Below are 24579 nucleotides of genomic sequence, written 5' to 3'. Positions count from 1 at the left end.
CGAAGTTTAATTTTCAAAAACGACGTAAAATTACGCTAATTAACAAAAAGAACACGAAATTTTGGCAAAAAGAGGTGCAACACAAGGACTTCCCAGGAGGTCACCCATCCTAGTACTACTCTCGCCCAAGCACGCTTAACTGCGGAGTTCTGATGGGATCCGGTGCATTAGTGCTGGTATGATCGCACCTGAAAGTAAAGCGTTGTAATTGTATATATGCATTTCTAAGTTTATTTTTCAAAAAAGACGTCAAATTACGTTAATTAACGAATAGAGTTTTAGGTTGCGTTAATTAACGAAAAAAAATGAAATACAATCGAAGTTTAATTTTCAAAAACGACGTAAAATTACGCTAATTAACAAAAAGAACACGAAATTTTGGCAAAAAGAGGTGCAACACAAGGACTTCCCAGGAGGTCACCCATCCTAGTACTACTCTCGCCCAAGCACGCTTAACTGCGGAGTACTGATGGGATCCAGTGCATTAGTGCTGGTATGATCGCACCTGAAAGTAAAGCGTTGTAATTGTATATATGCATTTCTAAGTTTATTTTTCAAAAAAGACGTCAAATTACGTTAATTAACGAATAGAGTTTTAGGTTGCGTTAATTAACGAAAAAAAATGAAATACAATCGAAGTTTAATTTTCAAAAACGACGTAAAATTACGCTAATTAACAAAAAGAACACGAAATTTTGGCAAAAAGAGGTGCAACACAAGGACTTCCCAGGAGGTCACCCATCCTAGTACTACTCTCGCCCAAGCACGCTTAACTGCGGAGTTCTGATGGGATCCGGTGCATTAGTGCTGGTATGATCGCACCTGAAAGTAAAGCGTTGTAATTGTATATATGCATTTCTAAGTTTATTTTTCAAAAAAGACGTCAAATTACGTTAATTAACGAATAGAGTTTTAGGTTGCGTTAATTAACGAAAAAAAATGAAATACAATCGAAGTTTAATTTTCAAAAACGACGTAAAATTACGCTAATTAACAAAAAGAACACGAAATTTTGGCAAAAAGAGGTGCAACACAAGGACTTCCCAGGAGGTCACCCATCCTAGTACTACTCTCGCCCAAGCACGCTTAACTGCGGAGTACTGATGGGATCCAGTGCATTAGTGCTGGTATGATCGCACCTGAAAGTAAAGCGTTGTAATTGTATATATGCATTTCTAAGTTTATTTTTCAAAAAAGACGTCAAATTACGTTAATTAACGAATAGAGTTTTAGGTTGCGTTAATTAACGAAAAAAAATGAAATACAATCGAAGTTTAATTTTCAAAAACGACGTAAAATTACGCTAATTAACAAAAAGAACACGAAATTTTGGCAAAAAGAGGTGCAACACAAGGACTTCCCAGGAGGTCACCCATCCTAGTACTACTCTCGCCCATGCACGCTTAACTGCGGAGTTCTGATGGGATCCAGTGCATTAGTGCTGGTATGATCGCACCTGAAAGTAAAGCGTTGTAATTGTATATATGCATTTCTAAGTTTATTTTTCAAAAAAGACGTCAAATTACGTTAATTAACGAATAGAGTTTTAGGTTGCGTTAATTAACGAAAAAAAATGAAATACAATCGAAGTTTAATTTTCAAAAACGACGTAAAATTACGCTAATTAACAAAAAGAACACGAAATTTTGGCAAAAAGAGGTGCAACACAAGGACTTCCCAGGAGGTCACCCATCCTAGTACTACTCTCGCCCAAGCACGCTTAACTGCGGAGTTCTGATGGGATCCGGTGCATTAGTGCTGGTATGATCGCACCTGAAAGTAAAGCGTTGTAATTGTATATATGCATTTCTAAGTTTATTTTTCAAAAAAGACGTCAAATTACGTTAATTAACGAATAGAGTTTTAGGTTGCGTTAATTAACGAAAAAAAATGAAATACAATCGAAGTTTAATTTTCAAAAACGACGTAAAATTACGCTAATTAACAAAAAGAACACGAAATTTTGGCAAAAAGAGGTGCAACACAAGGACTTCCCAGGAGGTCACCCATCCTAGTACTACTCTCGCCCAAGCACGCTTAACTGCGGAGTACTGATGGGATCCAGTGCATTAGTGCTGGTATGATCGCACCTGAAAGTAAAGCGTTGTAATTGTATATATGCATTTCTAAGTTTATTTTTCAAAAAAGACGTCAAATTACGTTAATTAACGAATAGAGTTTTAGGTTGCGTTAATTAACGAAAAAAAATGAAATACAATCGAAGTTTAATTTTCAAAAACGACGTAAAATTACGCTAATTAACAAAAAGAACACGAAATTTTGGCAAAAAGAGGTGCAACACAAGGACTTCCCAGGAGGTCACCCATCCTAGTACTACTCTCGCCCAAGCACGCTTAACTGCGGAGTTCTGATGGGATCCGGTGCATTAGTGCTGGTATGATCGCACCTGAAAGTAAAGCGTTGTAATTGTATATATGCATTTCTAAGTTTATTTTTCAAAAAAGACGTCAAATTACGTTAATTAACGAATAGAGTTTTAGGTTGCGTTAATTAACGAAAAAAAATGAAATACAATCGAAGTTTAATTTTCAAAAACGACGTAAAATTACGCTAATTAACAAAAAGAACACGAAATTTTGGCAAAAAGAGGTGCAACACAAGGACTTCCCAGGAGGTCACCCATCCTAGTACTACTCTCGCCCAAGCACGCTTAACTGCGGAGTTCTGATGGGATCCGGTGCATTAGTGCTGGTATGATCGCACCTGAAAGTAAAGCGTTGTAATTGTATATATGCATTTCTAAGTTTATTTTTCAAAAAAGACGTCAAATTACGTTAATTAACGAATAGAGTTTTAGGTTGCGTTAATTAACGAAAAAAAATGAAATACAATCGAAGTTTAATTTTCAAAAACGACGTAAAATTACGCTAATTAACAAAAAGAACACGAAATTTTGGCAAAAAGAGGTGCAACACAAGGACTTCCCAGGAGGTCACCCATCCTAGTACTACTCTCGCCCAAGCACGCTTAACTGCGGAGTACTGATGGGATCCAGTGCATTAGTGCTGGTATGATCGCACCTGAAAGTAAAGCGTTGTAATTGTATATATGCATTTCTAAGTTTATTTTTCAAAAAAGACGTCAAATTACGTTAATTAACGAATAGAGTTTTAGGTTGCGTTAATTAACGAAAAAAAATGAAATACAATCGAAGTTTAATTTTCAAAAACGACGTAAAATTACGCTAATTAACAAAAAGAACACGAAATTTTGGCAAAAAGAGGTGCAACACAAGGACTTCCCAGGAGGTCACCCATCCTAGTACTACTCTCGCCCAAGCACGCTTAACTGCGGAGTTCTGATGGGATCCGGTGCATTAGTGCTGGTATGATCGCACCTGAAAGTAAAGCGTTGTAATTGTATATATGCATTTCTAAGTTTATTTTTCAAAAAAGACGTCAAATTACGTTAATTAACGAATAGAGTTTTAGGTTGCGTTAATTAACGAAAAAAAATGAAATACAATCGAAGTTTAATTTTCAAAAACGACGTAAAATTACGCTAATTAACAAAAAGAACACGAAATTTTGGCAAAAAGAGGTGCAACACAAGGACTTCCCAGGAGGTCACCCATCCTAGTACTACTCTCGCCCAAGCACGCTTAACTGCGGAGTTCTGATGGGATCCGGTGCATTAGTGCTGGTATGATCGCACCTGAAAGTAAAGCGTTGTAATTGTATATATGCATTTCTAAGTTTATTTTTCAAAAAAGACGTCAAATTACGTTAATTAACGAATAGAGTTTTAGGTTGCGTTAATTAACGAAAAAAAATGAAATACAATCGAAGTTTAATTTTCAAAAACGACGTAAAATTACGCTAATTAACAAAAAGAACACGAAATTTTGGCAAAAAGAGGTGCAACACAAGGACTTCCCAGGAGGTCACCCATCCTAGTACTACTCTCGCCCAAGCACGCTTAACTGCGGAGTACTGATGGGATCCAGTGCATTAGTGCTGGTATGATCGCACCTGAAAGTAAAGCGTTGTAATTGTATATATGCATTTCTAAGTTTATTTTTCAAAAAAGACGTCAAATTACGTTAATTAACGAATAGAGTTTTAGGTTGCGTTAATTAACGAAAAAAAATGAAATACAATCGAAGTTTAATTTTCAAAAACGACGTAAAATTACGCTAATTAACAAAAAGAACACGAAATTTTGGCAAAAAGAGGTGCAACACAAGGACTTCCCAGGAGGTCACCCATCCTAGTACTACTCTCGCCCAAGCACGCTTAACTGCGGAGTTCTGATGGGATCCGGTGCATTAGTGCTGGTATGATCGCACCTGAAAGTAAAGCGTTGTAATTGTATATATGCATTTCTAAGTTTATTTTTCAAAAAAGACGTCAAATTACGTTAATTAACGAATAGAGTTTTAGGTTGCGTTAATTAACGAAAAAAAATGAAATACAATCGAAGTTTAATTTTCAAAAACGACGTAAAATTACGCTAATTAACAAAAAGAACACGAAATTTTGGCAAAAAGAGGTGCAACACAAGGACTTCCCAGGAGGTCACCCATCCTAGTACTACTCTCGCCCAAGCACGCTTAACTGCGGAGTACTGATGGGATCCAGTGCATTAGTGCTGGTATGATCGCACCTGAAAGTAAAGCGTTGTAATTGTATATATGCATTTCTAAGTTTATTTTTCAAAAAAGACGTCAAATTACGTTAATTAACGAATAGAGTTTTAGGTTGCGTTAATTAACGAAAAAAAATGAAATACAATCGAAGTTTAATTTTCAAAAACGACGTAAAATTACGCTAATTAACAAAAAGAACACGAAATTTTGGCAAAAAGAGGTGCAACACAAGGACTTCCCAGGAGGTCACCCATCCTAGTACTACTCTCGCCCAAGCACGCTTAACTGCGGAGTTCTGATGGGATCCGGTGCATTAGTGCTGGTATGATCGCACCTGAAAGTAAAGCGTTGTAATTGTATATATGCATTTCTAAGTTTATTTTTCAAAAAAGACGTCAAATTACGTTAATTAACGAATAGAGTTTTAGGTTGCGTTAATTAACGAAAAAAAATGAAATACAATCGAAGTTTAATTTTCAAAAACGACGTAAAATTACGCTAATTAACAAAAAGAACACGAAATTTTGGCAAAAAGAGGTGCAACACAAGGACTTCCCAGGAGGTCACCCATCCTAGTACTACTCTCGCCCAAGCACGCTTAACTGCGGAGTTCTGATGGGATCCGGTGCATTAGTGCTGGTATGATCGCACCTGAAAGTAAAGCGTTGTAATTGTATATATGCATTTCTAAGTTTATTTTTCAAAAAAGACGTCAAATTACGTTAATTAACGAATAGAGTTTTAGGTTGCGTTAATTAACGAAAAAAAATGAAATACAATCGAAGTTTAATTTTCAAAAACGACGTAAAATTACGCTAATTAACAAAAAGAACACGAAATTTTGGCAAAAAGAGGTGCAACACAAGGACTTCCCAGGAGGTCACCCATCCTAGTACTACTCTCGCCCAAGCACGCTTAACTGCGGAGTACTGATGGGATCCAGTGCATTAGTGCTGGTATGATCGCACCTGAAAGTAAAGCGTTGTAATTGTATATATGCATTTCTAAGTTTATTTTTCAAAAAAGACGTCAAATTACGTTAATTAACGAATAGAGTTTTAGGTTGCGTTAATTAACGAAAAAAAATGAAATACAATCGAAGTTTAATTTTCAAAAACGACGTAAAATTACGCTAATTAACAAAAAGAACACGAAATTTTGGCAAAAAGAGGTGCAACACAAGGACTTCCCAGGAGGTCACCCATCCTAGTACTACTCTCGCCCAAGCACGCTTAACTGCGGAGTTCTGATGGGATCCAGTGCATTAGTGCTGGTATGATCGCACCTGAAAGTAAAGCGTTGTAATTGTATATATGCATTTCTAAGTTTATTTTTCAAAAAAGACGTCAAATTACGTTAATTAACGAATAGAGTTTTAGGTTGCGTTAATTAACGAAAAAAAATGAAATACAATCGAAGTTTAATTTTCAAAAACGACGTAAAATTACGCTAATTAACAAAAAGAACACGAAATTTTGGCAAAAAGAGGTGCAACACAAGGACTTCCCAGGAGGTCACCCATCCTAGTACTACTCTCGCCCAAGCACGCTTAACTGCGGAGTTCTGATGGGATCCGGTGCATTAGTGCTGGTATGATCGCACCTGAAAGTAAAGCGTTGTAATTGTATATATGCATTTCTAAGTTTATTTTTCAAAAAAGACGTCAAATTACGTTAATTAACGAATAGAGTTTTAGGTTGCGTTAATTAACGAAAAAAAATGAAATACAATCGAAGTTTAATTTTCAAAAACGACGTAAAATTACGCTAATTAACAAAAAGAACACGAAATTTTGGCAAAAAGAGGTGCAACACAAGGACTTCCCAGGAGGTCACCCATCCTAGTACTACTCTCGCCCAAGCACGCTTAACTGCGGAGTACTGATGGGATCCAGTGCATTAGTGCTGGTATGATCGCACCTGAAAGTAAAGCGTTGTAATTGTATATATGCATTTCTAAGTTTATTTTTCAAAAAAGACGTCAAATTACGTTAATTAACGAATAGAGTTTTAGGTTGCGTTAATTAACGAAAAAAAATGAAATACAATCGAAGTTTAATTTTCAAAAACGACGTAAAATTACGCTAATTAACAAAAAGAACACGAAATTTTGGCAAAAAGAGGTGCAACACAAGGACTTCCCAGGAGGTCACCCATCCTAGTACTACTCTCGCCCAAGCACGCTTAACTGCGGAGTTCTGATGGGATCCGGTGCATTAGTGCTGGTATGATCGCACCTGAAAGTAAAGCGTTGTAATTGTATATATGCATTTCTAAGTTTATTTTTCAAAAAAGACGTCAAATTACGTTAATTAACGAATAGAGTTTTAGGTTGCGTTAATTAACGAAAAAAAATGAAATACAATCGAAGTTTAATTTTCAAAAACGACGTAAAATTACGCTAATTAACAAAAAGAACACGAAATTTTGGCAAAAAGAGGTGCAACACAAGGACTTCCCAGGAGGTCACCCATCCTAGTACTACTCTCGCCCAAGCACGCTTAACTGCGGAGTTCTGATGGGATCCGGTGCATTAGTGCTGGTATGATCGCACCTGAAAGTAAAGCGTTGTAATTGTATATATGCATTTCTAAGTTTATTTTTCAAAAAAGACGTCAAATTACGTTAATTAACGAATAGAGTTTTAGGTTGCGTTAATTAACGAAAAAAAATGAAATACAATCGAAGTTTAATTTTCAAAAACGACGTAAAATTACGCTAATTAACAAAAAGAACACGAAATTTTGGCAAAAAGAGGTGCAACACAAGGACTTCCCAGGAGGTCACCCATCCTAGTACTACTCTCGCCCAAGCACGCTTAACTGCGGAGTACTGATGGGATCCAGTGCATTAGTGCTGGTATGATCGCACCTGAAAGTAAAGCGTTGTAATTGTATATATGCATTTCTAAGTTTATTTTTCAAAAAAGACGTCAAATTACGTTAATTAACGAATAGAGTTTTAGGTTGCGTTAATTAACGAAAAAAAATGAAATACAATCGAAGTTTAATTTTCAAAAACGACGTAAAATTACGCTAATTAACAAAAAGAACACGAAATTTTGGCAAAAAGAGGTGCAACACAAGGACTTCCCAGGAGGTCACCCATCCTAGTACTACTCTCGCCCAAGCACGCTTAACTGCGGAGTTCTGATGGGATCCGGTGCATTAGTGCTGGTATGATCGCACCTGAAAGTAAAGCGTTGTAATTGTATATATGCATTTCTAAGTTTATTTTTCAAAAAAGACGTCAAATTACGTTAATTAACGAATAGAGTTTTAGGTTGCGTTAATTAACGAAAAAAAATGAAATACAATCGAAGTTTAATTTTCAAAAACGACGTAAAATTACGCTAATTAACAAAAAGAACACGAAATTTTGGCAAAAAGAGGTGCAACACAAGGACTTCCCAGGAGGTCACCCATCCTAGTACTACTCTCGCCCAAGCACGCTTAACTGCGGAGTTCTGATGGGATCCGGTGCATTAGTGCTGGTATGATCGCACCTGAAAGTAAAGCGTTGTAATTGTATATATGCATTTCTAAGTTTATTTTTCAAAAAAGACGTCAAATTACGTTAATTAACGAATAGAGTTTTAGGTTGCGTTAATTAACGAAAAAAAATGAAATACAATCGAAGTTTAATTTTCAAAAACGACGAAAAATTACGCTAATTAACAAAAAGAACACGAAATTTTGGCAAAAAGAGGTGCAACACAAGGACTTCCCAGGAGGTCACCCATCCTAGTACTACTCTCGCCCAAGCACGCTTAACTGCGGAGTTCTGATGGGATCCGGTGCATTTGTGCTGGTATGATCGCACCTGAAAGTAAAGCGTTGTAATTGTATATATGCATTTCTAAGTTTATTTTTCAAAAAAGACGTCAAATTACGTTAATTAACGAATAGAGTTTTAGGTTGCGTTAATTAACGAAAAAAATGAAATACAATCGAAGTTTAATTTTCAAAAACGACGTAAAATTACGCTAATTAACAAAAAGAACACGAAATTTTGGCAAAAAGAGGTGCAACACAAGGACTTCCCAGGAGGTCACCCATCCTAGTACTACTCTCGCCCAAGCACGCTTAACTGCGGAGTTCTGATGGGATCCGGTGCATTAGTGCTGGTATGATCGCACCTGAAAGTAAAGCGTTGTAATTGTATATATGCATTTCTAAGTTTATTTTTCAAAAAAGACGTCAAATTACGTTAATTAACGAATAGAGTTTTAGGTTGCGTTAATTAACGAAAAAAAATGAAATACAATCGAAGTTTAATTTTCAAAAACGACGTAAAATTACGCTAATTAACAAAAAGAACACGAAATTTTGGCAAAAAGAGGTGCAACACAAGGACTTCCCAGGAGGTCACCCATCCTAGTACTAATCTCGCCCAAGCACGCTTAACTGCGGAGTTCTGATGGGATCCGGTGCATTAGTGCTGGTATGATCGCACCTGAAAGTAAAGCGTTGTAATTGTATATATGCATTTCTAAGTTTATTTTTCAAAAAAGACGTCAAATTACGTTAATTATTGAATAGAGTTTTAGGTTGCGTTAATTAACGAAAAAAAATGAAATACAATCGAAGTTTAATTTTCAAAAACGACGTAAAATTACGCTAATTAACAAAAAGAACACGAAATTTTGGCAAAAAGAGGTGCAACACAAGGACTTCCCAGGAGGTCACCCATCCTAGTACTACTCTCGCCCAAGCACGCTTAACTGCAGAGTTCTGATGGGATCCGGTGCATTTGTGCTGGTATGATCGCACCTGAAAGTAAAGCGTTGTAATTGTATATATGCATTTCTAAGTTTATTTTTCAAAAAAGACGTCAAATTACGTTAATTAACGAATAGAGTTTTAGGTTGCGTTAATTAACGAAAAAAAATGAAATACAATCGAAGTTTAATTTTCAAAAACGACGTAAAATTACGCTAATTAACAAAAAGAACACGAAATTTTGGCAAAAAGAGGTGCAACACAAGGACTTCCCAGGAGGTCACCCATCCTAGTACTACTCTCGCCCAAGCACGCTTAACTGCGGAGTTCTGATGGGATCCGGTGCATTAGTGCTGGTATGATCGCACCTGAAAGTAAAGCGTTGTAATTGTATATATGCATTTCTAAGTTTATTTTTCAAAAAAGACGTCAAATTACGTTAATTAACGAATAGAGTTTTAGGTTGCGTTAATTAACGAAAAAAAATGAAATACAATCGAAGTTTAATTTTCAAAAACGACGTAAAATTACGCTAATTAACAAAAAGAACACGAAATTTTGGCAAAAAGAGGTGCAACACAAGGACTTCCCAGGAGGTCACCCATCCTAGTACTACTCTCGCCCAAGCACGCTTAACTGCGGAGTTCTGATGGGATCCGGTGCATTAGTGCTGGTATGATCGCACCTGAAAGTAAAGCGTTGTAATTGTATATATGCATTTCTAAGTTTATTTTTCAAAAAAGACGTCAAATTACGTTAATTAACGAATAGAGTTTTAGGTTGCGTTAATTAACGAAAAAAAATGAAATACAATCGAAGTTTAATTTTCAAAAACGACGTAAAATTACGCTAATTAACAAAAAGAACACGAAATTTTGGCAAAAAGAGGTGCAACACAAGGACTTCCCAGGAGGTCACCCATCCTAGTACTACTCTCGCCCAAGCACGCTTGACTGCGGAGTTCTGATGGGATCCGGTGCATTAGTGCTGGTATGATCGCACCTGAAAGTAAAGCGTTGTAATTGTATATATGCATTTCTAAGTTTATTTTTCAAAAAAGACGTCAAATTACGTTAATTAACGAATAGAGTTTTAGGTTGCGTTAATTAACGAAAAAAAATGAAATACAATCGAAGTTTAATTTTCAAAAACGACGAAAAATTACGCTAATTAACAAAAAGAACACGAAATTTTGGCAAAAAGAGGTGCAACACAAGGACTTCCCAGGAGGTCACCCATCCTAGTACTACTCTCGCCCAAGCACGCTTAACTGCGGAGTTCTGATGGGATCCGGTGCATTTGTGCTGGTATGATCGCACCTGAAAGTAAAGCGTTGTAATTGTATATATGCATTTCTAAGTTTATTTTTCAAAAAAGACGTCAAATTACGTTAATTAACGAATAGAGTTTTAGGTTGCGTTAATTAACGAAAAAAATGAAATACAATCGAAGTTTAATTTTCAAAAACGACGTAAAATTACGCTAATTAACAAAAAGAACACGAAATTTTGGCAAAAAGAGGTGCAACACAAGGACTTCCCAGGAGGTCACCCATCCTAGTACTACTCTCGCCCAAGCACGCTTAACTGCGGAGTTCTGATGGGATCCGGTGCATTAGTGCTGGTATGATCGCACCTGAAAGTAAAGCGTTGTAATTGTATATATGCATTTCTAAGTTTATTTTTCAAAAAAGACGTCAAATTACGTTAATTAACGAATAGAGTTTTAGGTTGCGTTAATTAACGAAAAAAAATGAAATACAATCGAAGTTTAATTTTCAAAAACGACGTAAAATTACGCTAATTAACAAAAAGAACACGAAATTTTGGCAAAAAGAGGTGCAACACAAGGACTTCCCAGGAGGTCACCCATCCTAGTACTAATCTCGCCCAAGCACGCTTAACTGCGGAGTTCTGATGGGATCCGGTGCATTAGTGCTGGTATGATCGCACCTGAAAGTAAAGCGTTGTAATTGTATATATGCATTTCTAAGTTTATTTTTCAAAAAAGACGTCAAATTACGTTAATTATTGAATAGAGTTTTAGGTTGCGTTAATTAACGAAAAAAAATGAAATACAATCGAAGTTTAATTTTCAAAAACGACGTAAAATTACGCTAATTAACAAAAAGAACACGAAATTTTGGCAAAAAGAGGTGCAACACAAGGACTTCCCAGGAGGTCACCCATCCTAGTACTACTCTCGCCCAAGCACGCTTAACTGCAGAGTTCTGATGGGATCCGGTGCATTTGTGCTGGTATGATCGCACCTGAAAGTAAAGCGTTGTAATTGTATATATGCATTTCTAAGTTTATTTTTCAAAAAAGACGTCAAATTACGTTAATTAACGAATAGAGTTTTAGGTTGCGTTAATTAACGAAAAAAAATGAAATACAATCGAAGTTTAATTTTCAAAAACGACGTAAAATTACGCTAATTAACAAAAAGAACACGAAATTTTGGCAAAAAGAGGTGCAACACAAGGACTTCCCAGGAGGTCACCCATCCTAGTACTAATCTCGCCCAAGCACGCTTAACTGCGGAGTTCTGATGGGATCCGGTGCATTAGTGCTGGTATGATCGCACCTGAAAGTAAAGCGTTGTAATTGTATATATGCATTTCTAAGTTTATTTTTCAAAAAAGACGTCAAATTACGTTAATTATTGAATAGAGTTTTAGGTTGCGTTAATTAACGAAAAAAAATGAAATACAATCGAAGTTTAATTTTCAAAAACGACGTAAAATTACGCTAATTAACAAAAAGAACACGAAATTTTGGCAAAAAGAGGTGCAACACAAGGACTTCCCAGGAGGTCACCCATCCTAGTACTACTCTCGCCCAAGCACGCTTAACTGCAGAGTTCTGATGGGATCCGGTGCATTTGTGCTGGTATGATCGCACCTGAAAGTAAAGCGTTGTAATTGTATATATGCATTTCTAAGTTTATTTTTCAAAAAAGACGTCAAATTACGTTAATTAACGAATAGAGTTTTAGGTTGCGTTAATTAACGAAAAAAAATGAAATACAATCGAAGTTTAATTTTCAAAAACGACGTAAAATTACGCTAATTAACAAAAAGAACACGAAATTTTGGCAAAAAGAGGTGCAACACAAGGACTTCCCAGGAGGTCACCCATCCTAGTACTACTCTCGCCCAAGCACGCTTAACTGCGGAGTTCTGATGGGATCCGGTGCATTAGTGCTGGTATGATCGCACCTGAAAGTAAAGCGTTGTAATTGTATATATGCATTTCTAAGTTTATTTTTCAAAAAAGACGTCAAATTACGTTAATTAACGAATAGAGTTTTAGGTTGCGTTAATTAACGAAAAAAAATGAAATACAATCGAAGTTTAATTTTCAAAAACGACGTAAAATTACGCTAATTAACAAAAAGAACACGAAATTTTGGCAAAAAGAGGTGCAACACAAGGACTTCCCAGGAGGTCACCCATCCTAGTACTACTCTCGCCCAAGCACGCTTAACTGCGGAGTTCTGATGGGATCCGGTGCATTAGTGCTGGTATGATCGCACCTGAAAGTAAAGCGTTGTAATTGTATATATGCATTTCTAAGTTTATTTTTCAAAAAAGACGTCAAATTACGTTAATTAACGAATAGAGTTTTAGGTTGCGTTAATTAACGAAAAAAAATGAAATACAATCGAAGTTTAATTTTCAAAAACGACGTAAAATTACGCTAATTAACAAAAAGAACACGAAATTTTGGCAAAAAGAGGTGCAACACAAGGACTTCCCAGGAGGTCACCCATCCTAGTACTACTCTCGCCCAAGCACGCTTGACTGCGGAGTTCTGATGGGATCCGGTGCATTAGTGCTGGTATGATCGCACCTGAAAGTAAAGCGTTGTAATTGTATATATGCATTTCTAAGTTTATTTTTCAAAAAAGACGTCAAATTACGTTAATTAACGAATAGAGTTTTAGGTTGCGTTAATTAACGAAAAAAAATGAAATACAATCGAAGTTTAATTTTCAAAAACGACGTAAAATTACGCTAATTAACAAAAAGAACACGAAATTTTGGCAAAAAGAGGTGCAACACAAGGACTTCCCAGGAGGTCACCCATCCTAGTACTACTCTCGCCCAAGCACGCTTAACTGCGGAGTTCTGATGGGATCCGGTGCATTAGTGCTGGTATGATCGCACCTGAAAGTAAAGCGTTGTAATTGTATATATGCATTTCTAAGTTTATTTTTCAAAAAAGACGTCAAATTACGTTAATTAACGAATAGAGTTTTAGGTTGCGTTAATTAACGAAAAAAAATGAAATACAATCGAAGTTTAATTTTCAAAAACGACGTAAAATTACGCTAATTAACAAAAAGAACACGAAATTTTGGCAAAAAGAGGTGCAACACAAGGACTTCCCAGGAGGTCACCCATCCTAGTACTACTCTCGCCCAAGCACGCTTAACTGCGGAGTTCTGATGGGATCCGGTGCATTAGTGCTGGTATGATCGCACCTGAAAGTAAAGCGTTGTAATTGTATATATGCATTTCTAAGTTTATTTTTCAAAAAAGACGTCAAATTACGTTAATTAACGAATAGAGTTTTAGGTTGCGTTAATTAACGAAAAAAAATGAAATACAATCGAAGTTTAATTTTCAAAAACGACGTAAAATTACGCTAATTAACAAAAAGAACACGAAATTTTGGCAAAAAGAGGTGCAACACAAGGACTTCCCAGGAGGTCACCCATCCTAGTACTACTCTCGCCCAAGCACGCTTAACTGCAGAGTTCTGATGGGATCCGGTGCATTTGTGCTGGTATGATCGCACCTGAAAGTAAAGCGTTGTAATTGTATATATGCATTTCTAAGTTTATTTTTCAAAAAAGACGTCAAATTACGTTAATTAACGAATAGAGTTTTAGGTTGCGTTAATTAACGAAAAAAAATGAAATACAATCGAAGTTTAAGTTTCAAAAACGACGTAAAATTACGCTAATTAACAAAAAGAACACGAAATTTTGGCAAAAAGAGGTGCAACACAAGGACTTCCCAGGAGGTCACCCATCCTAGTACTACTCTCGCCCAAACACGCTTAACTGCGGAGTTCTGATGGGATCCGGTGCATTAGTGCTGGTATGATCGCACCTGAAAGTAAAGCGTTGTAATTGTATATATGCATTTCTAAGTTTATTTTTCAAAAAAGACGTCAAATTACGTTAATTAACGAATAGAGTTTTAGGTTGCGTTAATTAACGAAAAAAAATGAAATACAATCGAAGTTTAATTTTCAAAAACGACGTAAAATTACGCTAATTAACAAAAAGAACACGAAATTTTGGCAAAAAGAGGTGCAACACAAGGACTTCCCAGGAGGTCACCCATCCTAGTACTACTCTCGCCCAAGCACGCTTAACTGCGGAGTTCTGATGGGATCTGGTGCATTAGTGCTGGTATGATCGCACCTAAAAGTAAAGCGTTGTAATTGTATATATGCATTTCTAAGTTTATTTTTCAAAAAAGACGTCAAATTACGTTAATTAACGAATAGAGTTTTAGGTTGCGTTAATTAACGAAAAAAAATGAAATACAATCGAAGTTTAATTTTCAAAAACGACGTAAAATTACGCTAATTAACAAAAAGAACACGAAATTTTGGCAAAAAGAGGTGCAACACAAGGACTTCCCAGGAGGTCACCCATCCTAGTACTACTCTCGCCCAAGCACGCTTAACTGCGGAGTTCTGATGGGATCCGGTGCATTAGTGCTGGTATGATCGCTCCTGAAAGTAAAGCGTTGTAATTGTATATATGCATTTCTAAGTTTATTTTTCAAAAAAGACGTCAAATTACGTTAATTAACGAATAGAGTTTTAGGTTGCGTTAATTAACGAAAAAAAATGAAATACAATCGAAGTTTAATTTTCAAAAACGACGTAAAATTACGCTAATTAACAAAAAGAACACGAAATTTTGGCAAAAAGAGGTGCAACACAAGGACTTCCCAGGAGGTCACCCATCCTAGTACTACTCTCGCCCAAGCACGCTTAACTGCAGAGTTCTGATGGGATCCGGTGCATTTGTGCTGGTATGATCGCACCTGAAAGTAAAGCGTTGTAATTGTATATATGCATTTCTAAGTTTATTTTTCAAAAAAGACGTCAAATTACGTTAATTAACGAATAGAGTTTTAGGTTGCGTTAATTAACGAAAAAAAATGAAATACAATCGAAGTTTAATTTTCAAAAACGACGTAAAATTACGCTAATTAACAAAAAGAACACGAAATTTTGGCAAAAAGAGGTGCAACACAAGGACTTCCCAGGAGGTCACCCATCCTAGTACTACTCTCGCCCAAGCACGCTTAACTGCGGAGTTCTGATGGGATCCGGTGCATTAGTGCTGGTATGATCGCACCTGAAAGTAAAGCGTTGTAATTGTATATATGCATTTCTAAGTTTATTTTTCAAAAAAGACGTCAAATTACGTTAATTAACGAATAGAGTTTTAGGTTGCGTTAATTAACGAAAAAAAATGAAATACAATCGAAGTTTAATTTTCAAAAACGACGTAAAATTACGCTAATTAACAAAAAGAACACGAAATTTTGGCAAAAAGAGGTGCAACACAAGGACTTCCCAGGAGGTCACCCATCCTAGTACTACTCTCGCCCAAGCACGCTTAACTGCGGAGTTCTGATGGGATCCGGTGCATTAGTGCTGGTATGATCGCACCTGAAAGTAAAGCGTTGTAATTGTATATATGCATTTCTAAGTTTATTTTTCAAAAAAGACGTCAAATTACGTTAATTAACGAATAGAGTTTTAGGTTGCGTTAATTAACGAAAAAAAATGAAATACAATCGAAGTTTAATTTTCAAAAACGACGTAAAATTACGCTAATTAACAAAAAGAACACGAAATTTTGGCAAAAAGAGGTGCAACACAAGGACTTCCCAGGAGGTCACCCATCCTAGTACTACTCTCGCCCAAGCACGCTTAACTGCGGAGTTCTGATGGGATCCGGTGCATTAGTGCTGGTATGATCGCACCTGAAAGTAAAGCGTTGTAATTGTATATATGCATTTCTAAGTTTATTTTTCAAAAAAGACGTCAAATTACGTTAATTAACGAATAGAGTTTTAGGTTGCGTTAATTAACGAAAAAAAATGAAATACAATCGAAGTTTAATTTTCAAAAACGACGTAAAATTACGCTAATTAACAAAAAGAACACGAAATTTTGGCAAAAAGAGGTGCAACACAAGGACTTCCCAGGAGGTCACCCATCCTAGTACTACTCTCGCCCAAGCACGCTTAACTGCGGAGTTCTGATGGGATCCGGTGCATTAGTGCTGGTATGATCGCACCTGAAAGTAAAGCGTTGTAATTGTATATATGCATTTCTAAGTTTATTTTTCAAAAAAGACGTCAAATTACGTTAATTATTGAATAGAGTTTTAGGTTGCGTTAATTAACGAAAAAAAATGAAATACAATCGAAGTTTAATTTTCAAAAACGACGTAAAATTACGCTAATTAACAAAAAGAACACGAAATTTTGGCAAAAAGAGGTGCAACACAAGGACTTCCCAGGAGGTCACCCATCCTAGTACTACTCTCGCCCAAGCACGCTTAACTGCGGAGTTCTGATGGGATCTGGTGCATTAGTGCTGGTATGATCGCACCTGAAAGTAAAGCGTTGTAATTGTATATATGCATTTCTAAGTTTATTTTTCAAAAAAGACGTCAAATTACGTTAATTAACGAATAGAGTTTTAGGTTGCGTTAATTAACGAAAAAAAATGAAATACAATCGAAGTTTAATTTTCAAAAACGACGTAAAATTACGCTAATTAACAAAAAGAACACGAAATTTTGGCAAAAAGAGGTGCAACACAAGGACTTCCCAGGAGGTGCAACACAAGGACTTCCCCGGAGGTCACCCATCCTAGTACTACTCTCGCCCAAGCACGCTTAACTGCGGAGTTCTGATGGGATCCGGTGCATTAGTGCTGGTATGATCGCACCTGAAAGTAAAGCGTTGTAATTGTATATATGCATTTCTAAGTTTATTTTTCAAAAAAGACGTCAACTTACGTTAATTAACGAATAGAGTTTTAGGTTGCGTTAATTAACGAAAAAAAATGAAATACAATCGAAGTTTAATTTTCAAAAACGACGTAAAATTACGCTAATTAACAAAAAGAACACGAAATTTTGGCAAAAAGAGGTGCAACACAAGGACTTCCCAGGAGGTCACTCATCCTAGTACTACTCTCGCCCAAGCATGCTTAACTGCGGAGTTCTGATGGGATCCGGTGCATTAGTGCTGGTATGATCGCACCTGAAAGTAAAGCGTTGTAATTGTATATATGCATTTCTAAGTTTATTTTTCAAAAAAGACGTCAAATTACGTTAATTAACGAATAGAGTTTTAGGTTGCGTTAATTAACGAAAAAAAATGAAATACAATCGAAGTTTAATTTTCAAAAACGACGTAAAATTACGCTAATTAACAAAAAGAACACGAAATTTTGGCAAAAAGAGGTGCAACACAAGGACTTCCCAGGAGGTCACCCATCCTAGTACTACTCTCGCCCAAGCACGCTTAACTGCGGAGTTCTGATGGGATCTGGTGCATTAGTGCTGGTATGATCGCACCTGAAAGTAAAGCGTTGTAATTGTATATATGCATTTCTAAGTTTATTTTTCAAAAAAGACGTCAAATTACGTTAATTAACGAATAGAGTTTTAGGTTGCGTTAAATAACGAAAAAAAATGAAATACAATCGAAGTTTAATTTTCAAAAACGACGTAAAATTACGCTAATTAACAAAAAGAACACGAAATTTTGGCAAAAAGAGGTGCAACACAAGGACTTCCCAGGAGGTCACCCATCCTAGTACTACTCTCGCGGTCACCCATCCTAGTACTACTCTCGCCCAAGCACGCTTAACTGCGGAGTTCTGATGGGATCCGGTGCATTAGTGCTGGTATGATCGCACCTGAAAGTAAAGCGTTGTAATTGTATATATGCATTTCTAAGTTTATTTTTCAAAAAAGACGTCAAATTACGTTAATTAACGAATAGAGTTTTAGGTTGCGTTAATTAACGAAAAAAAATGAAATACAATCGAAGTTTAATTTTCGAAAACGACGTAAAATTACGCTAATTAACAAAAAGAACACGAAATTTTGGCAAAAAGAGGTGCAACACAAGGACTTCCCAGGAGGTCACCCATCCTAGTACTACTCTCGCCCAAGCACGCTTAACTGCGGAGTTCTGATGGGATCCGGTGCATTAGTGCTGGTATGATCGCACCTGAAAGTAAAGCGTTGTAATTGTATATATGCATTTCTAAGTTTATTTTTCAAAAAAGACGTCAACTTACGTTAATTAACGAATAGAGTTTTAGGTTGCGTTAATTAACGAAAAAAAATGAAATACAATCGAAGTTTAATTTTCAAAAACGACGTAAAATTACGCTAATTAACAAAAAGAACACGAAATTTTGGCAAAAAGAGGTGCAACACAAGGACTTCCCAGGAGGTCACTCATCCTAGTACTACTCTCGCCCAAGCATGCTTAACTGCGGAGTTCTGATGGGATCCGGTGCATTAGTGCTGGTATGATCGCACCTGAAAGTAAAGCGTTGTAATTGTATATATGCATTTCTAAGTTTATTTTTCAAAAAAGACGTCAAATTACGTTAATTAACGAATAGAGTTTTAGGTTGCGTTAATTAACGAAAAAAAATGAAATACAATCGAAGTTTAATTTTCAAAAACGACGTAAAATTACGCTAATTAACAAAAAGAACACGAAATTTTGGCAAAAAGAGGTGCAACACAAGGACTTCCCAGGAGGTCACCCATCCTAGTACTACTCTCGCCCAAGCACGCTTAACTGCGGAGTTCTGATGGGATCTGGTGCATTAGTGCTGGTATGATCGCACCTGAAAGTAAAGCGTTGTAATTGTATATATGCATTTCTAAGTTTATTTTTCAAAAAAGACGTCAAATTACGTTAATTAACGAATAGAGTTTTAGGTTGCGTTAAATAACGAAAAAAAATGAAATACAATCGAAGTTTAATTTTCAAAAACGACGTAAAATTACGCTAATTAACAAAAAGAACACGAAATTTTGGCAAAAAGAGGTGCAACACAAGGACTTCCCAGGAGGTGCAACACAAGGACTTCCCCGGAGGTCACCCATCCTAGTACTACTCTCGCCCAAGCACGCTTAACTGCGGAGTTCTGATGGGATCCGGTGCATTAGTGCTGGTATGATCGCACCTGAAAGTAAAGCGTTGTAATTGTATATATGCATTTCTAAGTTTATTTTTCAAAAAAGACGTCAACTTACGTTAATTAACGAATAGAGTTTTAGGTTGCGTTAATTAACGAAAAAAAATGAAATACAATCGAAGTTTAATTTTCAAAAACGACGTAAAATTACGCTAATTAACAAAAAGAACACGAAATTTTGGCAAAAAGAGGTGCAACACAAGGACTTCCCAGGAGGTCACTCATCCTAGTACTACTCTCGCCCAAGCATGCTTAACTGCGGAGTTCTGATGGGATCCGGTGCATTAGTGCTGGTATGATCGCACCTGAAAGTAAAGCGTTGTAATTGTATATATGCATTTCTAAGTTTATTTTTCAAAAAAGACGTCAAATTACGTTAATTAACGAATAGAGTTTTAGGTTGCGTTAATTAACGAAAAAAAATGAAATACAATCGAAGTTTAATTTTCAAAAACGACGTAAAATTACGCTAATTAACAAAAAGAACACGAAATTTTGGCAAAAAGAGGTGCAACACAAGGACTTCCCAGGAGGTCACCCATCCTAGTACTACTCTCGCCCAAGCACGCTTAACTGCGGAGTTCTGATGGGATCTGGTGCATTAGTGCTGGTATGATCGCACCTGAAAGTAAAGCGTTGTAATTGTATATATGCATTTCTAAGTTTATTTTTCAAAAAAGACGTCAAATTACGTTAATTAACGAATAGAGTTTTAGGTTGCGTTAAATAACGAAAAAAAATGAAATACAATCGAAGTTTAATTTTCAAAAACGACGTAAAATTACGCTAATTAACAAAAAGAACACGAAATTTTGGCAAAAAGAGGTGCAACACAAGGACTTCCCAGGAGGTCACCCATCCTAGTACTACTCTCGCGGTCACCCATCCTAGTACTACTCTCGCCCAAGCACGCTTAACTGCGGAGTTCTGATGGGATCCGGTGCATTAGTGCTGGTATGATCGCACCTGAAAGTAAAGCGTTGTAATTGTATATATGCATTTCTAAGTTTATTTTTCAAAAAAGACGTCAAATTACGTTAATTAACGAATAGAGTTTTAGGTTGCGTTAATTAACGAAAAAAAATGAAATACAATCGAAGTTTAATTTTCGAAAACGACGTAAAATTACGCTAATTAACAAAAAGAACACGAAATTTTGGCAAAAAGAGGTGCAACACAAGGACTTCCCAGGAGGTCACCCATCCTAGTACTACTCTCGCCCAAGCACGCTTAACTGCGGAGTTCTGATGGGATCCGGTGCATTTGTGCTGGTATGATCGCACCTGAAAGTAAAGCGTTGTAATTGTATATATGCATTTCTAAGTTTATTTTTCAAAAAAGACGTCAAATTACGTTAATTAACGAATAGAGTTTTAGGTTGCGTTAATTAACGAAAAAAAATGAAATACAATCGAAGTTTAATTTTCAAAAACGACGTAAAATTACGCTAATTAACAAAAAGAACACGAAATTTTGGCAAAAAGAGGTGCAACACAAGGACTTCCCAGGAGGTCACCCATCCTAGTACTACTCTCGCCCAAGCACGCTTAACTGCGGAGTTCTGATGGGATCCGGTGCATTAGTGCTGGTATGATCGCACCTGAAAGTAAAGCGTTGTAATTGTATATATGCATTTCTAAGTTTATTTTTCAAAAAAGACGTCAAATTACGTTAATTAACGAATAGAGTTTTAGGTTGCGTTAATTAACGAAAAAAAATGAAATACAATCGAAGTTTAATTTTCAAAAACGACGTAAAATTACGCTAATTAACAAAAAGAACACGAAATTTTGGCAAAAAGAGGTGCAACACAAGGACTTCCCAGGAGGTCACCCATCCTAGTACTACTCTCGCCCAAGCACGCTTAACTGCGGAGTTCTGATGGGATCCGGTGCATTAGGGCTGGTATGATCGCACCTGAAAGTAAAGCGTTGTAATTGTATATATGCATTTCTAAGTTTATTTTTCAAAAAAGACGTCAAATTACGTTAATTAACGAATAGAGTTTTAGGTTGCGTTAATTAACGAAAAAAAATGAAATACAATCGAAGTTTAATTTTCAAAAACGACGTAAAATTACGCTAATTAACAAAAAGAACACGAAATTTTGGCAAAAAGAGGTGCAACACAAGGACTTCCCAGGAGGTCACCCATCCTAGTACTACTCTCGCCCAAGCACGCTTAACTGCGGAGTTCTGATGGGATCCGGTGCATTAGTGCTGGTATGATCGCACCTGAAAGTAAAGCGTTGTAATTGTATATATGCATTTCTAAGTTTATTTTTCAAAAAAGACGTCAAATTACGTTAATTAACGAATAGAGTTTTAGGTTGCGTTAATTAACGAAAAAAAATGAAATACAATCGAAGTTTAATTTTCGAAAACGACGTAAAATTACGCTAATTAACAAAAAGAACACGAAATTTTGGCAAAAAGAGGTGCAACACAAGGACTTCCCAGGAGGTCACCCATCCTAGTACTACTATCGCCCAAGCACGCTTAACTGCGGAGTTCTGATGGGATCCGGTGCATTTGTGCTGGTATGATCGCACCTGAAAGTAAAGCGTTGTAATTGTATATATGCATTTCTAAGTTTATTTTTCAAAAAAGACGTCAAATTACGTTAATTAACGAATAGAGTTTTAGGTTGCGTTAATTAACGAAAAAAAATGAAATACAATCGAAGTTTAATTTTCAAAAACGACGTAAAATTACGCTAATTAACAAAAAGAACACGAAATTTTGGCAAAAAGAGGTGCAACACAAGGACTTCCCAGGAGGTCACCCATCCTAGTACTACTCTCGCCCAAGCACGCTTAACTGCGGAGTTCTGATGGGATCCGGTGCATTAGTGCTGGTATGATCGCACCTGAAAGTAAAGCGTTGTAATTGTATATATGCATTTCTAAGTTTATTTTTCAAAAAAGACGTCAAATTACGTTAATTAACGAATAGAGTTTTAGGTTGCGTTAATTAACGAAAAAAAATGAAATACAATCGAAGTTTAATTTTCAAAAACGACGTAAAATTACGCTAATTAACAAAAAGAACACGAAATTTTGGCAAAAAGAGGTGCAACACAAGGACTTCCCAGGAGGTCACCCATCCTAGTACTACTCTCGCCCAAGCACGCTTAACTGCGGAGTTCTGATGGGATCCGGTGCATTAGGGCTGGTATGATCGCACCTGAAAGTAAAGCGTTGTAATTGTATATATGCATTTCTAAGTTTATTTTTCAAAAAAGACGTCAAATTACGTTAATTAACGAATAGAGTTTTAGGTTGCGTTAATTAACGAAAAAAAATGAAATACAATCGAAGTTTAATTTTCAAAAACGACGTAAAATTACGCTAATTAACAAAAAGAACACGAAATTTTGGCAAAAAGAGGTGCAACACAAGGACTTCCCAGGAGGTCACCCATCCTAGTACTACTCTCGCCCAAGCACGCTTAACTGCGAAGTTCTGATGGGATCCGGTGCATTAGTGCTGGTATGATCGCACCTGAAAGTAAAGCGTTGTAATTGTATATATGCATTTCTAAGTTTATTTTTCAAAAAAGACGTCAAATTACGTTAATTAACGAATAGAGTTTTAGGTTGCGTTAATTAACGAAAAAAAATGAAATACAATCGAAGTTTAATTTTCAAAAACGACGTAAAATTACGCTAATTAACAAAAAGAACACGAAATTTTGGCAAAAAGAGGTGCAACACAAGGACTTCCCAGGAGGTCACCCATCCTAGTACTACTATCGCCCAAGCACGCTTAACTGCGGAGTTCTGATGGGATCCGGTGCATTAGTGCTGGTATGATCGCACCTGAAAGTAAAGCGTTGTAATTGTATATATGCATTTCTAAGTTTATTTTTCAAAAAAGACGTCAAATTACGTTAATTATTGAATAGAGTTTTAGGTTGCGTTAATTAACGAAAAAAAATGAAATACAATCGAAGTTTAATTTTCAAAAACGACGTAAAATTACGCTAATTAACAAAAAGAACACGAAATTTTGGCAAAAAGAGGTGCAACACAAGGACTTCCCAGGAGGTCACCCATACTAGTACTACTCTCGCCCAAGCACGCTTAACTGCGGAGTTCTGATGGGATCTGGTGCATTAGTGCTGGTATGATCGCACCTGAAAGTAAAGCGTTGTAATTGTATATATGCATTTCTAAGTTTATTTTTCAAAAAAGACGTCAAATTACGTTAATTAACGAATAGAGTTTTAGGTTGCGTTAATTAACGAAAAAAAATGAAATACAATCGAAGTTTAATTTTCAAAAACGACGTAAAATTACGCTAATTAACAAAAAGAACACGAAATTTTGGCAAAAAGAGGTGCAACACAAGGACTTCCCAGGAGGTGCAACACAAGGACTTCCCCGGAGGTCACCCATCCTAGTACTACTCTCGCCCAAGCACGCTTAACTGCGGAGTTCTGATGGGATCCGGTGCATTAGTGCTGGTATGATCGCACCTGAAAGTAAAGCGTTGTAATTGTATATATGCATTTCTAAGTTTATTTTTCAAAAAAGACGTCAAATTACGTTAATTAACGAATAGAGTTTTAGGTTGCGTTAATTAACGAAAAAAAATGAAATACAATCGAAGTTTAATTTTCAAAAACGACGTAAAATTACGCTAATTAACAAAAAGAACACGAAATTTTGGCAAAAAGAGGTGCAACACAAGGACTTCCCAGGAGGTCACCCATCCTAGTACTACTCTCGCCCAAGCACGCTTAACTGCGGAGTTCTGATGGGATCCGGTGCATTAGTGCTGGTATGATCGCACCTGAAAGTAAAGCGTTGTAATTGTATATATGCATTTCTAAGTTTATTTTTCAAAAAAGACGTCAAATTACGTTAATTAACGAATAGAGTTTTAGGTTGCGTTAATTAACGAAAAAAAATGAAATACAATCGAAGTTTAATTTTCAAAAACGACGTAAAATTACGCTAATTAA

General features: G+C 36.3%; 75 non-coding genes and 2 pseudogenes across 75 annotated transcripts; all 77 read right to left on the bottom strand.

Moving 5' to 3' along the window:
- Nucleotides 1-71: 71 nt before the first annotated feature.
- Nucleotides 72-190, bottom strand: LOC146948188 (5S ribosomal RNA). Its single transcript, XR_015028563.1, has one exon. It is a non-coding gene; the product is annotated as a 5S ribosomal RNA (ribosomal RNA).
- A 198-nt stretch (nucleotides 191-388) lies between these two features.
- LOC146948187 (5S ribosomal RNA) lies at nucleotides 389-507 on the bottom strand. Its single transcript, XR_015029304.1, has one exon. It is a non-coding gene; the product is annotated as a 5S ribosomal RNA (ribosomal RNA).
- Nucleotides 508-705: 198 nt separating this feature from the next.
- Nucleotides 706-824, bottom strand: LOC146948186 (5S ribosomal RNA). The gene has a single exon (XR_015028561.1). It is a non-coding gene; the product is annotated as a 5S ribosomal RNA (ribosomal RNA).
- A 198-nt stretch (nucleotides 825-1022) lies between these two features.
- LOC146948185 (5S ribosomal RNA) lies at nucleotides 1023-1141 on the bottom strand. The gene has a single exon (XR_015029303.1). It is a non-coding gene; the product is annotated as a 5S ribosomal RNA (ribosomal RNA).
- Nucleotides 1142-1339: 198 nt separating this feature from the next.
- On the bottom strand, nucleotides 1340-1458 carry LOC146948184 (5S ribosomal RNA). Its single transcript, XR_015029159.1, has one exon. It is a non-coding gene; the product is annotated as a 5S ribosomal RNA (ribosomal RNA).
- Nucleotides 1459-1656: 198 nt separating this feature from the next.
- LOC146948183 (5S ribosomal RNA) lies at nucleotides 1657-1775 on the bottom strand. The gene has a single exon (XR_015028560.1). It is a non-coding gene; the product is annotated as a 5S ribosomal RNA (ribosomal RNA).
- A 198-nt stretch (nucleotides 1776-1973) lies between these two features.
- Nucleotides 1974-2092, bottom strand: LOC146948182 (5S ribosomal RNA). The gene has a single exon (XR_015029302.1). It is a non-coding gene; the product is annotated as a 5S ribosomal RNA (ribosomal RNA).
- Nucleotides 2093-2290: 198 nt separating this feature from the next.
- On the bottom strand, nucleotides 2291-2409 carry LOC146948181 (5S ribosomal RNA). The gene has a single exon (XR_015028559.1). It is a non-coding gene; the product is annotated as a 5S ribosomal RNA (ribosomal RNA).
- A 198-nt stretch (nucleotides 2410-2607) lies between these two features.
- LOC146948180 (5S ribosomal RNA) lies at nucleotides 2608-2726 on the bottom strand. The gene has a single exon (XR_015028558.1). It is a non-coding gene; the product is annotated as a 5S ribosomal RNA (ribosomal RNA).
- Nucleotides 2727-2924: 198 nt separating this feature from the next.
- On the bottom strand, nucleotides 2925-3043 carry LOC146948179 (5S ribosomal RNA). Its single transcript, XR_015029301.1, has one exon. It is a non-coding gene; the product is annotated as a 5S ribosomal RNA (ribosomal RNA).
- A 198-nt stretch (nucleotides 3044-3241) lies between these two features.
- Nucleotides 3242-3360, bottom strand: LOC146948178 (5S ribosomal RNA). The gene has a single exon (XR_015028557.1). It is a non-coding gene; the product is annotated as a 5S ribosomal RNA (ribosomal RNA).
- Nucleotides 3361-3558: 198 nt separating this feature from the next.
- LOC146948177 (5S ribosomal RNA) lies at nucleotides 3559-3677 on the bottom strand. Its single transcript, XR_015028556.1, has one exon. It is a non-coding gene; the product is annotated as a 5S ribosomal RNA (ribosomal RNA).
- A 198-nt stretch (nucleotides 3678-3875) lies between these two features.
- LOC146948176 (5S ribosomal RNA) lies at nucleotides 3876-3994 on the bottom strand. Its single transcript, XR_015029299.1, has one exon. It is a non-coding gene; the product is annotated as a 5S ribosomal RNA (ribosomal RNA).
- Nucleotides 3995-4192: 198 nt separating this feature from the next.
- LOC146948175 (5S ribosomal RNA) lies at nucleotides 4193-4311 on the bottom strand. The gene has a single exon (XR_015028555.1). It is a non-coding gene; the product is annotated as a 5S ribosomal RNA (ribosomal RNA).
- A 198-nt stretch (nucleotides 4312-4509) lies between these two features.
- LOC146948174 (5S ribosomal RNA) lies at nucleotides 4510-4628 on the bottom strand. Its single transcript, XR_015029298.1, has one exon. It is a non-coding gene; the product is annotated as a 5S ribosomal RNA (ribosomal RNA).
- A 198-nt stretch (nucleotides 4629-4826) lies between these two features.
- On the bottom strand, nucleotides 4827-4945 carry LOC146948173 (5S ribosomal RNA). The gene has a single exon (XR_015028554.1). It is a non-coding gene; the product is annotated as a 5S ribosomal RNA (ribosomal RNA).
- Nucleotides 4946-5143: 198 nt separating this feature from the next.
- Nucleotides 5144-5262, bottom strand: LOC146948172 (5S ribosomal RNA). The gene has a single exon (XR_015028553.1). It is a non-coding gene; the product is annotated as a 5S ribosomal RNA (ribosomal RNA).
- A 198-nt stretch (nucleotides 5263-5460) lies between these two features.
- On the bottom strand, nucleotides 5461-5579 carry LOC146948171 (5S ribosomal RNA). The gene has a single exon (XR_015029297.1). It is a non-coding gene; the product is annotated as a 5S ribosomal RNA (ribosomal RNA).
- Nucleotides 5580-5777: 198 nt separating this feature from the next.
- On the bottom strand, nucleotides 5778-5896 carry LOC146948170 (5S ribosomal RNA). The gene has a single exon (XR_015029019.1). It is a non-coding gene; the product is annotated as a 5S ribosomal RNA (ribosomal RNA).
- Nucleotides 5897-6094: 198 nt separating this feature from the next.
- On the bottom strand, nucleotides 6095-6213 carry LOC146948169 (5S ribosomal RNA). The gene has a single exon (XR_015028552.1). It is a non-coding gene; the product is annotated as a 5S ribosomal RNA (ribosomal RNA).
- A 198-nt stretch (nucleotides 6214-6411) lies between these two features.
- Nucleotides 6412-6530, bottom strand: LOC146948168 (5S ribosomal RNA). Its single transcript, XR_015029296.1, has one exon. It is a non-coding gene; the product is annotated as a 5S ribosomal RNA (ribosomal RNA).
- Nucleotides 6531-6728: 198 nt separating this feature from the next.
- On the bottom strand, nucleotides 6729-6847 carry LOC146948167 (5S ribosomal RNA). The gene has a single exon (XR_015028550.1). It is a non-coding gene; the product is annotated as a 5S ribosomal RNA (ribosomal RNA).
- Nucleotides 6848-7045: 198 nt separating this feature from the next.
- On the bottom strand, nucleotides 7046-7164 carry LOC146948166 (5S ribosomal RNA). The gene has a single exon (XR_015028549.1). It is a non-coding gene; the product is annotated as a 5S ribosomal RNA (ribosomal RNA).
- A 198-nt stretch (nucleotides 7165-7362) lies between these two features.
- Nucleotides 7363-7481, bottom strand: LOC146948165 (5S ribosomal RNA). The gene has a single exon (XR_015029295.1). It is a non-coding gene; the product is annotated as a 5S ribosomal RNA (ribosomal RNA).
- Nucleotides 7482-7679: 198 nt separating this feature from the next.
- On the bottom strand, nucleotides 7680-7798 carry LOC146948164 (5S ribosomal RNA). The gene has a single exon (XR_015028548.1). It is a non-coding gene; the product is annotated as a 5S ribosomal RNA (ribosomal RNA).
- A 198-nt stretch (nucleotides 7799-7996) lies between these two features.
- On the bottom strand, nucleotides 7997-8115 carry LOC146948163 (5S ribosomal RNA). The gene has a single exon (XR_015028547.1). It is a non-coding gene; the product is annotated as a 5S ribosomal RNA (ribosomal RNA).
- A 198-nt stretch (nucleotides 8116-8313) lies between these two features.
- On the bottom strand, nucleotides 8314-8432 carry LOC146948162 (5S ribosomal RNA). Its single transcript, XR_015028871.1, has one exon. It is a non-coding gene; the product is annotated as a 5S ribosomal RNA (ribosomal RNA).
- Nucleotides 8433-8629: 197 nt separating this feature from the next.
- Nucleotides 8630-8748, bottom strand: LOC146948161 (5S ribosomal RNA). Its single transcript, XR_015028546.1, has one exon. It is a non-coding gene; the product is annotated as a 5S ribosomal RNA (ribosomal RNA).
- A 198-nt stretch (nucleotides 8749-8946) lies between these two features.
- On the bottom strand, nucleotides 8947-9065 carry LOC146948160 (5S ribosomal RNA). Its single transcript, XR_015028854.1, has one exon. It is a non-coding gene; the product is annotated as a 5S ribosomal RNA (ribosomal RNA).
- A 198-nt stretch (nucleotides 9066-9263) lies between these two features.
- LOC146948159 (5S ribosomal RNA) lies at nucleotides 9264-9382 on the bottom strand. Its single transcript, XR_015029150.1, has one exon. It is a non-coding gene; the product is annotated as a 5S ribosomal RNA (ribosomal RNA).
- A 198-nt stretch (nucleotides 9383-9580) lies between these two features.
- On the bottom strand, nucleotides 9581-9699 carry LOC146948158 (5S ribosomal RNA). Its single transcript, XR_015028545.1, has one exon. It is a non-coding gene; the product is annotated as a 5S ribosomal RNA (ribosomal RNA).
- Nucleotides 9700-9897: 198 nt separating this feature from the next.
- Nucleotides 9898-10016, bottom strand: LOC146948157 (5S ribosomal RNA). Its single transcript, XR_015028544.1, has one exon. It is a non-coding gene; the product is annotated as a 5S ribosomal RNA (ribosomal RNA).
- Nucleotides 10017-10214: 198 nt separating this feature from the next.
- On the bottom strand, nucleotides 10215-10333 carry LOC146948156 (5S ribosomal RNA). The gene has a single exon (XR_015028908.1). It is a non-coding gene; the product is annotated as a 5S ribosomal RNA (ribosomal RNA).
- A 198-nt stretch (nucleotides 10334-10531) lies between these two features.
- LOC146948155 (5S ribosomal RNA) lies at nucleotides 10532-10650 on the bottom strand. Its single transcript, XR_015028870.1, has one exon. It is a non-coding gene; the product is annotated as a 5S ribosomal RNA (ribosomal RNA).
- A 197-nt stretch (nucleotides 10651-10847) lies between these two features.
- Nucleotides 10848-10966, bottom strand: LOC146948154 (5S ribosomal RNA). The gene has a single exon (XR_015028543.1). It is a non-coding gene; the product is annotated as a 5S ribosomal RNA (ribosomal RNA).
- Nucleotides 10967-11164: 198 nt separating this feature from the next.
- LOC146948153 (5S ribosomal RNA) lies at nucleotides 11165-11283 on the bottom strand. Its single transcript, XR_015028853.1, has one exon. It is a non-coding gene; the product is annotated as a 5S ribosomal RNA (ribosomal RNA).
- Nucleotides 11284-11481: 198 nt separating this feature from the next.
- LOC146948152 (5S ribosomal RNA) lies at nucleotides 11482-11600 on the bottom strand. The gene has a single exon (XR_015029148.1). It is a non-coding gene; the product is annotated as a 5S ribosomal RNA (ribosomal RNA).
- Nucleotides 11601-11798: 198 nt separating this feature from the next.
- Nucleotides 11799-11917, bottom strand: LOC146948151 (5S ribosomal RNA). Its single transcript, XR_015028851.1, has one exon. It is a non-coding gene; the product is annotated as a 5S ribosomal RNA (ribosomal RNA).
- A 198-nt stretch (nucleotides 11918-12115) lies between these two features.
- LOC146948150 (5S ribosomal RNA) lies at nucleotides 12116-12234 on the bottom strand. Its single transcript, XR_015029147.1, has one exon. It is a non-coding gene; the product is annotated as a 5S ribosomal RNA (ribosomal RNA).
- Nucleotides 12235-12432: 198 nt separating this feature from the next.
- On the bottom strand, nucleotides 12433-12551 carry LOC146948149 (5S ribosomal RNA). The gene has a single exon (XR_015028542.1). It is a non-coding gene; the product is annotated as a 5S ribosomal RNA (ribosomal RNA).
- A 198-nt stretch (nucleotides 12552-12749) lies between these two features.
- On the bottom strand, nucleotides 12750-12868 carry LOC146948148 (5S ribosomal RNA). Its single transcript, XR_015028541.1, has one exon. It is a non-coding gene; the product is annotated as a 5S ribosomal RNA (ribosomal RNA).
- A 198-nt stretch (nucleotides 12869-13066) lies between these two features.
- On the bottom strand, nucleotides 13067-13185 carry LOC146948147 (5S ribosomal RNA). Its single transcript, XR_015028906.1, has one exon. It is a non-coding gene; the product is annotated as a 5S ribosomal RNA (ribosomal RNA).
- Nucleotides 13186-13383: 198 nt separating this feature from the next.
- On the bottom strand, nucleotides 13384-13502 carry LOC146948146 (5S ribosomal RNA). Its single transcript, XR_015028539.1, has one exon. It is a non-coding gene; the product is annotated as a 5S ribosomal RNA (ribosomal RNA).
- Nucleotides 13503-13700: 198 nt separating this feature from the next.
- On the bottom strand, nucleotides 13701-13819 carry LOC146948145 (5S ribosomal RNA). The gene has a single exon (XR_015028538.1). It is a non-coding gene; the product is annotated as a 5S ribosomal RNA (ribosomal RNA).
- A 198-nt stretch (nucleotides 13820-14017) lies between these two features.
- LOC146948144 (5S ribosomal RNA) lies at nucleotides 14018-14136 on the bottom strand. Its single transcript, XR_015029146.1, has one exon. It is a non-coding gene; the product is annotated as a 5S ribosomal RNA (ribosomal RNA).
- Nucleotides 14137-14334: 198 nt separating this feature from the next.
- LOC146948143 (5S ribosomal RNA) lies at nucleotides 14335-14453 on the bottom strand. The gene has a single exon (XR_015028914.1). It is a non-coding gene; the product is annotated as a 5S ribosomal RNA (ribosomal RNA).
- Nucleotides 14454-14651: 198 nt separating this feature from the next.
- LOC146948142 (5S ribosomal RNA) lies at nucleotides 14652-14770 on the bottom strand. The gene has a single exon (XR_015029129.1). It is a non-coding gene; the product is annotated as a 5S ribosomal RNA (ribosomal RNA).
- A 198-nt stretch (nucleotides 14771-14968) lies between these two features.
- On the bottom strand, nucleotides 14969-15087 carry LOC146948141 (5S ribosomal RNA). Its single transcript, XR_015029116.1, has one exon. It is a non-coding gene; the product is annotated as a 5S ribosomal RNA (ribosomal RNA).
- Nucleotides 15088-15285: 198 nt separating this feature from the next.
- Nucleotides 15286-15404, bottom strand: LOC146948140 (5S ribosomal RNA). The gene has a single exon (XR_015029145.1). It is a non-coding gene; the product is annotated as a 5S ribosomal RNA (ribosomal RNA).
- A 198-nt stretch (nucleotides 15405-15602) lies between these two features.
- Nucleotides 15603-15721, bottom strand: LOC146948139 (5S ribosomal RNA). Its single transcript, XR_015028537.1, has one exon. It is a non-coding gene; the product is annotated as a 5S ribosomal RNA (ribosomal RNA).
- Nucleotides 15722-15919: 198 nt separating this feature from the next.
- Nucleotides 15920-16038, bottom strand: LOC146948138 (5S ribosomal RNA). Its single transcript, XR_015028536.1, has one exon. It is a non-coding gene; the product is annotated as a 5S ribosomal RNA (ribosomal RNA).
- A 198-nt stretch (nucleotides 16039-16236) lies between these two features.
- On the bottom strand, nucleotides 16237-16355 carry LOC146948137 (5S ribosomal RNA). Its single transcript, XR_015028535.1, has one exon. It is a non-coding gene; the product is annotated as a 5S ribosomal RNA (ribosomal RNA).
- Nucleotides 16356-16553: 198 nt separating this feature from the next.
- LOC146948136 (5S ribosomal RNA) lies at nucleotides 16554-16672 on the bottom strand. The gene has a single exon (XR_015028534.1). It is a non-coding gene; the product is annotated as a 5S ribosomal RNA (ribosomal RNA).
- A 198-nt stretch (nucleotides 16673-16870) lies between these two features.
- Nucleotides 16871-16989, bottom strand: LOC146948135 (5S ribosomal RNA). The gene has a single exon (XR_015029128.1). It is a non-coding gene; the product is annotated as a 5S ribosomal RNA (ribosomal RNA).
- A 223-nt stretch (nucleotides 16990-17212) lies between these two features.
- On the bottom strand, nucleotides 17213-17331 carry LOC146948134 (5S ribosomal RNA). The gene has a single exon (XR_015028968.1). It is a non-coding gene; the product is annotated as a 5S ribosomal RNA (ribosomal RNA).
- Nucleotides 17332-17529: 198 nt separating this feature from the next.
- On the bottom strand, nucleotides 17530-17648 carry LOC146948133 (5S ribosomal RNA). The gene has a single exon (XR_015029345.1). It is a non-coding gene; the product is annotated as a 5S ribosomal RNA (ribosomal RNA).
- Nucleotides 17649-17846: 198 nt separating this feature from the next.
- LOC146948132 (5S ribosomal RNA) lies at nucleotides 17847-17965 on the bottom strand. Its single transcript, XR_015029127.1, has one exon. It is a non-coding gene; the product is annotated as a 5S ribosomal RNA (ribosomal RNA).
- Nucleotides 17966-18163: 198 nt separating this feature from the next.
- On the bottom strand, nucleotides 18164-18309 carry LOC146948131 (5S ribosomal RNA; annotated as a pseudogene).
- A 198-nt stretch (nucleotides 18310-18507) lies between these two features.
- Nucleotides 18508-18626, bottom strand: LOC146948130 (5S ribosomal RNA). Its single transcript, XR_015028533.1, has one exon. It is a non-coding gene; the product is annotated as a 5S ribosomal RNA (ribosomal RNA).
- A 198-nt stretch (nucleotides 18627-18824) lies between these two features.
- LOC146948129 (5S ribosomal RNA) lies at nucleotides 18825-18943 on the bottom strand. Its single transcript, XR_015029343.1, has one exon. It is a non-coding gene; the product is annotated as a 5S ribosomal RNA (ribosomal RNA).
- Nucleotides 18944-19141: 198 nt separating this feature from the next.
- LOC146948128 (5S ribosomal RNA) lies at nucleotides 19142-19260 on the bottom strand. The gene has a single exon (XR_015029126.1). It is a non-coding gene; the product is annotated as a 5S ribosomal RNA (ribosomal RNA).
- Nucleotides 19261-19483: 223 nt separating this feature from the next.
- LOC146948127 (5S ribosomal RNA) lies at nucleotides 19484-19602 on the bottom strand. The gene has a single exon (XR_015028967.1). It is a non-coding gene; the product is annotated as a 5S ribosomal RNA (ribosomal RNA).
- A 198-nt stretch (nucleotides 19603-19800) lies between these two features.
- Nucleotides 19801-19919, bottom strand: LOC146948126 (5S ribosomal RNA). The gene has a single exon (XR_015029342.1). It is a non-coding gene; the product is annotated as a 5S ribosomal RNA (ribosomal RNA).
- Nucleotides 19920-20117: 198 nt separating this feature from the next.
- LOC146948125 (5S ribosomal RNA) lies at nucleotides 20118-20236 on the bottom strand. The gene has a single exon (XR_015029125.1). It is a non-coding gene; the product is annotated as a 5S ribosomal RNA (ribosomal RNA).
- Nucleotides 20237-20434: 198 nt separating this feature from the next.
- On the bottom strand, nucleotides 20435-20580 carry LOC146948124 (5S ribosomal RNA; annotated as a pseudogene).
- Nucleotides 20581-20778: 198 nt separating this feature from the next.
- Nucleotides 20779-20897, bottom strand: LOC146948123 (5S ribosomal RNA). The gene has a single exon (XR_015028869.1). It is a non-coding gene; the product is annotated as a 5S ribosomal RNA (ribosomal RNA).
- A 198-nt stretch (nucleotides 20898-21095) lies between these two features.
- On the bottom strand, nucleotides 21096-21214 carry LOC146948122 (5S ribosomal RNA). The gene has a single exon (XR_015028532.1). It is a non-coding gene; the product is annotated as a 5S ribosomal RNA (ribosomal RNA).
- Nucleotides 21215-21412: 198 nt separating this feature from the next.
- On the bottom strand, nucleotides 21413-21531 carry LOC146948121 (5S ribosomal RNA). The gene has a single exon (XR_015029154.1). It is a non-coding gene; the product is annotated as a 5S ribosomal RNA (ribosomal RNA).
- Nucleotides 21532-21729: 198 nt separating this feature from the next.
- On the bottom strand, nucleotides 21730-21848 carry LOC146948120 (5S ribosomal RNA). Its single transcript, XR_015028531.1, has one exon. It is a non-coding gene; the product is annotated as a 5S ribosomal RNA (ribosomal RNA).
- Nucleotides 21849-22046: 198 nt separating this feature from the next.
- On the bottom strand, nucleotides 22047-22165 carry LOC146948119 (5S ribosomal RNA). Its single transcript, XR_015029307.1, has one exon. It is a non-coding gene; the product is annotated as a 5S ribosomal RNA (ribosomal RNA).
- Nucleotides 22166-22363: 198 nt separating this feature from the next.
- Nucleotides 22364-22482, bottom strand: LOC146948118 (5S ribosomal RNA). Its single transcript, XR_015028530.1, has one exon. It is a non-coding gene; the product is annotated as a 5S ribosomal RNA (ribosomal RNA).
- A 198-nt stretch (nucleotides 22483-22680) lies between these two features.
- LOC146948117 (5S ribosomal RNA) lies at nucleotides 22681-22799 on the bottom strand. Its single transcript, XR_015029153.1, has one exon. It is a non-coding gene; the product is annotated as a 5S ribosomal RNA (ribosomal RNA).
- A 198-nt stretch (nucleotides 22800-22997) lies between these two features.
- Nucleotides 22998-23116, bottom strand: LOC146948116 (5S ribosomal RNA). The gene has a single exon (XR_015029078.1). It is a non-coding gene; the product is annotated as a 5S ribosomal RNA (ribosomal RNA).
- Nucleotides 23117-23314: 198 nt separating this feature from the next.
- On the bottom strand, nucleotides 23315-23433 carry LOC146948115 (5S ribosomal RNA). The gene has a single exon (XR_015029238.1). It is a non-coding gene; the product is annotated as a 5S ribosomal RNA (ribosomal RNA).
- Nucleotides 23434-23631: 198 nt separating this feature from the next.
- LOC146948114 (5S ribosomal RNA) lies at nucleotides 23632-23750 on the bottom strand. The gene has a single exon (XR_015029273.1). It is a non-coding gene; the product is annotated as a 5S ribosomal RNA (ribosomal RNA).
- A 223-nt stretch (nucleotides 23751-23973) lies between these two features.
- Nucleotides 23974-24092, bottom strand: LOC146948113 (5S ribosomal RNA). Its single transcript, XR_015028966.1, has one exon. It is a non-coding gene; the product is annotated as a 5S ribosomal RNA (ribosomal RNA).
- A 198-nt stretch (nucleotides 24093-24290) lies between these two features.
- On the bottom strand, nucleotides 24291-24409 carry LOC146948112 (5S ribosomal RNA). The gene has a single exon (XR_015028528.1). It is a non-coding gene; the product is annotated as a 5S ribosomal RNA (ribosomal RNA).
- Nucleotides 24410-24579: the final 170 nt, after the last annotated feature.

Source organism: Medicago sativa, chromosome 2, assembly GCF_051527215.1.
Source record: "Medicago sativa cultivar Bolivia chromosome 2, Bolivia_mono, whole genome shotgun sequence".
NCBI classification, from domain to species: domain Eukaryota; kingdom Viridiplantae; phylum Streptophyta; class Magnoliopsida; order Fabales; family Fabaceae; genus Medicago; species Medicago sativa.
The sequence above is the reverse complement of the archived record's forward strand: the minus strand, read 5'-3'. Positions and strand labels throughout refer to the sequence as shown.